Source organism: Prosopis cineraria, unplaced genomic scaffold (genome assembly GCF_029017545.1).
Source record: "Prosopis cineraria cultivar Desert tree isolate PC_DT_omini unplaced genomic scaffold, ASM2901754v1 PC9, whole genome shotgun sequence".
NCBI classification, from domain to species: Eukaryota; Viridiplantae; Streptophyta; class Magnoliopsida; order Fabales; family Fabaceae; genus Prosopis; species Prosopis cineraria.
In genome coordinates, this window is record NW_026555340.1 from 382,056 (window position 1) to 391,318 (window position 9,263).

The 9,263-nt window shown below is 36.0% G+C and overlaps 1 pseudogene; it reads left to right on the forward strand.

The window, feature by feature from the left end:
• Positions 1-1,674: 1,674 nt before the first annotated feature.
• LOC129319258 (S-adenosyl-L-methionine:benzoic acid/salicylic acid carboxyl methyltransferase 3-like) lies at positions 1,675-3,442 on the forward strand (annotated as a pseudogene).
• The last annotated feature ends 5,821 nt before the right edge of the window (positions 3,443-9,263 follow it).

Sequence of the window (9,263 nt, forward strand, 5' to 3'; positions counted from 1 at the left end):
CTCTCTCTCTCTGTATAATTGAGTATTCAGTTTGATGAATACTGATAAGGGAGACCCGACTGTCATCACTTTCGTTATCTGACAAACTCAATTTTTTTTGTAAACTATATGTTCATTTTACAAGTGATAATAGATAATAAACAAATATTGTTGAGAAATTAATAAGTAAAGTTATGCAATTAACAAATAATATAGTTGCTTTTTCAAACAACAGTTAAACAAGTCTTGTTATGGTATTAACAAGTCAAGCTGCACAATTAACAAGTATTGTTGCATAATTAATAAATAAAGTTATATGATTAATAAGTAATGCAATTCAATTGAAGGAGTCATGGATTTGACAAGTCCTGTTAAAGCATTAATAAGTATAGTTACTCGATTAATAAGTAATGTAGCTTTGTTACGAGAGTCATGAGGTTAGCAAGAAAAATTAAGTAATTAATAAGTCTTGCTAAAGTATTAACATGTAAAGTTATGTAATTAATAAGTAACATAATAATCAAGTGGTTTGGAAATAAGATTTATTATATATATAATTTTATACATTATACAATTGAATATGTTCAATGGTGTGGTGGTCTATAATTTTTTGGTGAGCCAAGGGGTCATGGGTTCTATACCCACTTGGCTACCTTTGAAAAATTTAATTCTTCATAATTCTCCAGCCACTATCGGCGATGATCCAATTGGTGGCCGGAGCTCTGATAATGGAGGTCCAGTAGCTGTTGTCACCAGTAAGGCTCCGGCCATTGGTGTTGGTGCTCTAACGATGGTGGTTGGTGGCTTTTTTAATATTTGAATTGAGGATATTTTTGTCTTTTCCACATTAAATTTATTTTCAGCTTAATTCTGGAGGACTGAATTGAAGTTTCAAATTCTTCAAGAACCCATCAGAAATTATGTGTCTTCTCATGTTCTTAATTAAAATTCTCCCTTGAAAATATATATTTGAAATGTTGAATAACGAATCTATTGATTTATTGTTTTTATAACTATGACCGTATGAGTTCTGTATATTTTTCTCATGTTTTTTGTATTGTGAAGTGATATAAAACAGCCGATTATATGATTAAATGGAGCAAAGCGACGATACGAGGTTTGTTGAAGAAAATAATATGATTAAATTTAACTCGAGAACCAACGCTGGAGAATCCACGCAAGTGACAACATTGCCAACGTTATGGAATCCGACCCTAGATAACCTCGATACTGCTTACCACATATCAGTGACGGAGAGGGAGTGATACACACACGTGCGGACTAATTTAATTCACAATACAACCAATCACACTATTTATAAATGGTGAAGTCTGAGTAAAACGTGGGGCCCGCGTCTAAACTTGTTAACCTCAACTTTGATTGTCATGAAATACCGTATTTTAATTTGTCGGCAGACAACGGACTCGTCTGCATTCATTGATTGTTAACAAAAAAAAAAAAAAAAACATAATGAATTTTATTCTCGTTTGATGAAAAAGATTAACAGATCAGCGCCGGCCACGAAACATTTTGTTTTCTCCCATGTATGAAAGAGCCGCAGCATCTATAAATAGGTTGGTCAGAAGTCACATAACACTCAAAAACACACACAGGCAAGGGATACTTGAGAAATCATTAAAATATAAACATATATATATATATATATATATCAGGGAGAAAGAAGACGCCAAGAATATGGAGGTAACTCAAGTGCTGCACATGAATTGGGGGCGTGGGAGAAGCAAGCTATGCAAACAATTCCTTAGTTCAGGTATCATTCATTAAACAATTACCACTTTTAATGAATTGCATCTTCCTTGCCACACCAATATTTCAGAAAATTGAAACTATTTGATCAGTAGCAGAGAATACAACATAATTGCAACTCTTTTTTTGGGGTGATGGGAAACAGCAAAAGGTGCTGACACTGACAAAGCCGATTCGAGAGGAAGCCATAACAACCTTGTGCTGCAAAACGCTCCCGGAAAGACTAGTGATTGCAGACTTGGGTTGCTCTTCTGGTCCAAACACTTTCTTTGTGGTTTCGGAAGTTATCAAAACAGTGGAGAAGCTTTGCCGAGAGCTTAACATTCTCTCTCCAGAATACCAAGTCTTCTTGAATGATCTTCCAGGGAATGACTTCAACAACATCTTCAGGTCTCTTGGAAGCTTCAACGACAGGCTCAATCGTGAAATGGTTTCTGGGATTGGTCATTGTTTCTTAGCCGGGATCCCTGGTTCCTTCTATGGCAGGGTTTTTCCTTCAAAAAGTCTCCATTTTGTCCATTCCTCTTATAGCCTTCAGTGGCTATCTCAGGTATCATAAATTCACTGGTTTGAATTGAGATTGTTGGGATCCTTTTTTCTCCTCTTATATGTCGTAAACAATATTGTATAAATTAATGTTTGATTATTGATGATGATTTTGGTTAATGCTTAAGGTTCCCAAAGGAGTGGAGAACAATAAGGGCAATATCTACATGGCACGCACAAGCCCTTCAAATGTGTTGAAGGCTTATTACCAACAATTTCAAAAAGACTTTTCATTGTTTCTCGAGTGTCGTGCAAAGGAAGTGGTGGAAGGGGGCTGTATGGTGCTCACATTTTTAGGTAGAAAAAGTGATGATCCCTCTAGCAAAGAAGGTTGTCTTATTTGGGAACTTATGGCCACAGTACTCAATGACATGGCCTCCATGGTAATCATATTTTTAAATTTAACTTCCAGCGTCCTTTTCATGACTGATATGGAAAAGATTGAACCCGTTATGCCATCCTAACAAAATAGACATTGCTTTTAGGCTTTGAGGATGAAATTAATATACCTCAATTTTCATTTGCAAAAAGTACCTAACGTACTAATATGTTTTACCATGAGTTAATTACAGGGAATTATAAAAGAAGAGGAAGTGGACTCGTTCAATATACCCCAATACACACCATCCCCATCTGAAGTGGAACAAGAGATAGTGAAACAAGGGTCATTCAGCATCAATCGCATGGAGGTATCAGCGGTGAATTGGAATGCGTACGATGATTGGAACGCAGTAGACAGTGAATTTAGTAAGTCCGAAGTAGTGAGTGATGGTGGATATAATGTCACAAAGTGCATGAGAGCTGTGGCCGAACCCTTACTGATTAGCCACTTCGGCGAGCGTATCATTGAAGAAGTTTTCAAGAGGTACCAAGAGATCTTAACAGACCATATGTCCAAAGAGAAAACTGAATTCATCAATGTCACCTTGTCTGTGACTAGAAAAGCGTGATCACTAGGGTTCATCGTACTTTATATCTACATAGTTGAAGACTGAAGTTGTCTTAAATAATTTCTCATTTAAGAATTGGAGATGTGTTGAAGCTTTGAATTTGTGGATGTTTGATTTGCATACGTAAATGTGAAAGCATAGTTCTCTCCTTATAATAAGTTTCAAGATTTTCTATGTATCAGAAGTATAAATACAATCAAAAGGAGTAGTTTTTAATATATTTTTATCTTCTCTTCTCTTCTGGGTGGTATGATTCACACGTCTCCCGTTTCAGTAAATCCACATTTCATTTTGACGACCACAGGTTCACATGAGGACATTGGCTAAATTCAACTAGCAAAGAAGGGAGGCTTAAAGCTTAGAGGTAGGAGGTCAAGGGTTCAAACCTCGACTTTAGCATATTTTGTAACAAATATGTGACGTGGTGCATGGTGGTGATATGGTGCATAAAGTAGCTTAAGGAGACACACACGTGGTGGGTGACATTTGCTCATGGTAGTGATGTGGCAGATTAGGTGGCTTGAGGAGGCACACACATTGCGAGTGACATGGCACGACACTGCTACAAAAAGACATTTCTGCTACCCTAATTCACGTTCCATTTTAAAAATTGGATTTAGAAAGAACACAATCCATGTCACCCAAGCGAAAAGAGGATGTGGATTGAAAAAAATATTTTTTAAAAAATTAATAAGCCACGTCCCCCTAAGTTGTAAGGGGATGTGGCTTTATCAGAATTCACGTCCCCTAACTCATAAGGACGTAGATTCTGGATAAGCCACATCCCCTCCTCTTGAGGGACGTGGCTTATAACAGAGCCACCTGGCTTTAGCAGAAGCCACATCCCCTTCTCTTAAGGGAAGTGGCTTCTAACAAGAAGCCACGTCCCTCTCGTACTAAGGGACGTAGCTTTTCCCCAGATAGGAAGGGAAATCCACGTCCCCCTCCTTTCTAGGGGACGTGGGTTCTCCATTCACCCTCAATTTTTGAGCCCTATGCTAGCCTTTTATTTTTCAAAACAACACTCAAAATCTACGTGCCTGCTCTCGTCTCCAATCAGTCTCATCTCTTAGTGTCTACTGCTCAGCCAAGCTTCTCGACCTCTCGGTGACTCTCATCGCTCTCAACTTCTCAGCCTCTCGGTGCTTCTCATTTCTCTCAACTTCTCGGCCAAGAACAACTACTCTATACTCTCATCTTTCTTAGCTCCGCAATCATTAACTCGTGTTTAGCAATATCTCTCTGCCTCTCGTGTCTCTCATTTTCATCCTCATCTCTCAAAGCTCAGATCAATTTTGTGTATCTTGGCTACTCTGTGTCAACGAAAGCTCAGCCACTCAAAGCCCAACCCCAGCTCAGTTTCTTTTCCTGCAGCCCATCACCTCTTCTCTTCTCTGCTGAACAACGAAGCCCTAGGTATTACTTCTTTCTTTTTTTTTATTTGAAGTTATCTCCATTGTGTCTTTCCAGTTTATTTTCCCACATTGTGAAAAGTCTAAAATTGTTGGCTATGAAGAGTTTGGAATTATGTTTGAGATATTTTGCAATCTGTGGTATTTTTTTTGTTTGAACAATATAATGCACATCCAATCCCATTAGAATTAAGGACTAATCTATCACATGTTGTCAGGTTTAATTATGATATAATAAATTTATTTCTCTCTTTTGTATAGTGAAGTTAATATAATATACTAATTAACATGTGTATATTGATAGTAAGGAATAAAATAATAGAAATGGTTAAGGATTAAAAGCAAAACTTAATTAAAGTTAAAAAAACCTTGGATGAAAGATAAAAATAATAGACAGAGTAGCATAAAATTAAAAGCTTAGTGGTTTAATTTGTGTTTTTGTTAGAGAGGTGAAGAGTTTGATAAATACATCCAATCCAATTAGAATATATATATCTATATATATATATAAGATTTTTAGAAGACTTTGCTGATTCTTTTTATTTAGAAATTGAACTTGGATAAGCTTAAAGTTTGATGTTTTCTAGCTTTAATAAGTAAATATTTATTTAACTGCTTGTTGGTTCTATTGATTTTTGGTTGTTATAATTTTAGGATGTTCAATCTTTAAGGGGAGACTCTGTTGATTTTTTTTAAAAAAAATGAGTCTAATTGAAGTACAAGTAAGATAGTGAATTATTAATTTGATAAATATTGTGATAATTTATAGGTAAAAATAGAATGGATCATAGTTGGATGAATGCTAGTAAAATGACTGAGGAGTATGAGAATGGTGTGGATCAATTTCTTGAATTTTCTAGGAAAAATGTTCCTAGCAAAAATGAAAAGTATTGTTGTCTTTGTGTCAACTGCATGAATAAGATTGAATTGGATATTGATGAAATAAAAGAGCATTTAATTCGTGATGGGATAAATTTGAGGTATACAAGATGGGTATGGCATGGAGAGGCAGGAACAACTTCTATATCCCAAAATGAGATTGTGACTAATTGTGATGATAGAATAGAGGATATGATTCGTGATATTGTGATGATGTCATTTGCACAATCACAAACATATGACAACTTGCGTAGTGATACAGAGAAACCCTTATAGTCGGGGTGTACTAATTTTACGCTCTTGACAGCTGTGTTGGGATTGGTTAATTTAAAGTCAAGAAATGGGTGGATCAATTTGAATTTTACAGAGTTACTTGAATTTTTGAGTAAAATGCTTCCATCCCACAATTTACTTCCAAAACATATGTATGAGCCAAAGAAAATCCTGTGTCCAATGGGTATGGATTATAGAAGGATACATGCTTGTCCTAATGACTACATACTATATAGAAATGAGTATAAAGGGCTACACAAGTATCTAAAATATGGGACTTTGCGATATAAAGTGAAGAAGGATGATGATGTTGATCATGGTGATGAGATCATTACTAAAGGGCCTCCTGCAAAGGTGATGTGGTATCTTTCAATAATACCACGGTTTCATCATTTGTTTGGTAATCCAATAGAAGTAAAGAATTTGAGATTGCATTTTAATGAGAAAATATCTTATGGGAAACTTTGATAACCGACTGATTCTCCTCAATGGAAGACAATAAATCACATATTTCCTTAATTTGGAAGCAATCTAAGAAACCTTCGGCTTAGACTCTATACGGATGGAATCAACCCATATGGCAATCTTAGTAGCACACACAGTGCATGTCCAGTTTTGTTAGTTATTTACAACCTACCTCCTTGGTTGTGTATGAAGTGTAAGTACATAATATTGTCTTTGATGATTTTGGGACCAATACAGCCAGGAAACAATATTGATATTTACTTGGCACCTTTGATTGAGGATTTGAAAATGTTGTGGGAGGAAGATGTAGATGTATTTGATGCTTATAAGCAAGAGTACTTCAAGTTGCGTGCCATGATTTTTACAACAATAAATGACTTTCCTGCATATGAAAACTTGTTAGGATATAATGTTAAAGGCCATAATGCATGTCCTATATGTGAAGAAGGCACACACTACCACCAACTTAAGCATGAAAGAAAAATAGTCCACCTTGGTCATCGAAGATTTCTTGATCAATATCATCCTTACTATAAGTTGAAGAAGGCTTTTAATGGCTCACAGGAGTATGAAATGGCTCCAAAGGCCTTAATTGGAGACCAAGTTTATTAGTGTGTAGAAGGAATCAATGTCATTTTTGGTAAGAATAAAAGGAATGCAAGTGAGAAGAATCTATGAAAAAAGAGGTCCATTTTTTTAACTTCCATATTGGCAGACTTTAGATGTGAGACATAGTCTGGACGTGATGCATGTGGAGAAAAATGTGTGTGTTAGTCTTATTGGTACGCTTTTGCACATAAGTGGCAAGACTAAGGATGGAATAAATGCCAAACTTAATTTAGCTGAAATGGGAATAAGAAAATGCTTCATGTACAACAAAAAGAGGGAAAGAAAGCTTATTTACCCCTAGCAACACACATGTAATATCATACCAAGTTTGTAACATCTCACTACACTAAATACATTTAACAAATAAAGCTTAGGGTGATCGAGGGATTGTCTCTAAAGACTGATTACCAAGTTTCTAATTCAAAAATAAAGGATCCCAAATTTTATAAATAGAAACAAGTTAACATCGATAAAATCTTTCATATCAGAGTAAAAATAAGTTTCGAAAGCATGGGATACCTCAAAGGAGTGAAAAAGTCAAAAAATGATCGAAAATAATTTATCCTAAAATATAGAGCAATGCGTCGCGGTAGGTGCACTTTGCACCACGGCGTGTTTCTCTCTATGCCATGCACCGCAGCTCATGTGCCATACGCCATGGCATGTTGCATGAAAATTCATTAGTTCTGCTGTCAATTTGATAGCAGAATTGGGGAAGTTTCAGGCCGCCTCGATTCTTTGTCCGACGTTCGAATGACATGATCTAGGTGTCTACAGAAAGCTCTTTTCCTGCACTAGCTAATGGCATGGGTTTTACTTCCAAAACAAGTCACACTAGGAAGTTGGATACCCAAACACATTTTAACTACTTTTTAACACTTTTAAACAAAGTGGGTGTCCAAAACCCTCAACAAGTGTCAAAAGCCTTTACTAACACCTGGATCATGTCCAATAGACCTAGGACTACTAGTAAAACACGTCACAAGCATCAAAATATCATTATAACAAAAATTCACTCCTCAACCCCAATTTAACAAAAATAAAGGGGGAGGTACATTGCATTGTATTTAACTCAAATCATTCATAACATGCCCAAATGTTCATTTCTACACTTGCACTAATATTTTGGCCCTATAAACACATATATTTCTACATACACATAAGCTAAGGGCTCAAAATACAATTTTTAACATTTCCAAACCAAAATAGTGCAAGTATGGGAATATGCATCCTAGAATTGGCAGTTTATATGCTATTACACAAATACATCAAAATTAGAGGCATACAAGAAGGAATGTACTAATTTCCTGCCTCTTTAGTCTTCTCCCTCTCAACACCAGAGCTAGAGCCTGAAAAGTATTAAATAAGAGGGGTGAGTCTAGCCACTCAGTAACCAAGGTTAAACCTACCCTATGCAGTTATATATCAATTATAAAACAATTACATGCACAATGAGATCAAATTTATAAAACATTTCCTTATGTGTTACATTTTATCATTTAACACTCTATAGCTTCTTTACTCACATAACTAGGTATATTGTTACCATATTCTCAAATATGTGACAAGACCCATACTCTGGAGACTTGCCACCACTTAGCATGTGTGATAGGTCATATATTTACTTAGGTAATAATCAACCAACCTTATATCCTTCTTATTTTCTCAAACTAAAACCGTGGGCTATAACATTGATTAGGGCTCTGTCCGTGTGATTAGACTACCCAAGCTCACCAATTGTGAGGTATGACTCGGTCAAAGATCACAGGACTCACTCTCGGACCACATCTTCTCCTATTCTCAAATCCCTGGGGTGTCTCATACCCTAAGCTATTCTCCTCATTGAACCGGTAAAGATAGCTAGGTTCTAGTCCCTCGACAAACTATGGGGCAGTTCCTCAACAAATAGTGGGATAAGGCTATAGCCCCCGTGTACTGAAGGGCAGCCTAATTACCATATACATTTTCTCTACTCCCAATTCTTGGGGGAACTCCCACCACTGATCATGTCATAAACCATACTCACTTGTTCTCGCTTTTCATTTTCATAAACTCACTAATACAACAATCACATTAGGCTCATGACCTTGCGCTACCCAAGTATATATTCTCATCTTCTCTCAAAATTCATTTCTCATTGACAAACATTCATTTTTCATAAACAATAGCATGTTCATAGTCAAAATTCTCTCAACTTTGCATTTGCATTTTCAAGCCTAAAATAGCTTTTTCATGCACTCAATGAAGCTAATATATAGTTCTTATTTTAACAATCAATTTCATGCATGTAACATTCATAATCTCATACTCAACAACCAATTAGCCATAAATTAACATACAACTACCCAAAGTAGAGTTTCCCTCGGTTACCTCAAACCTTTGA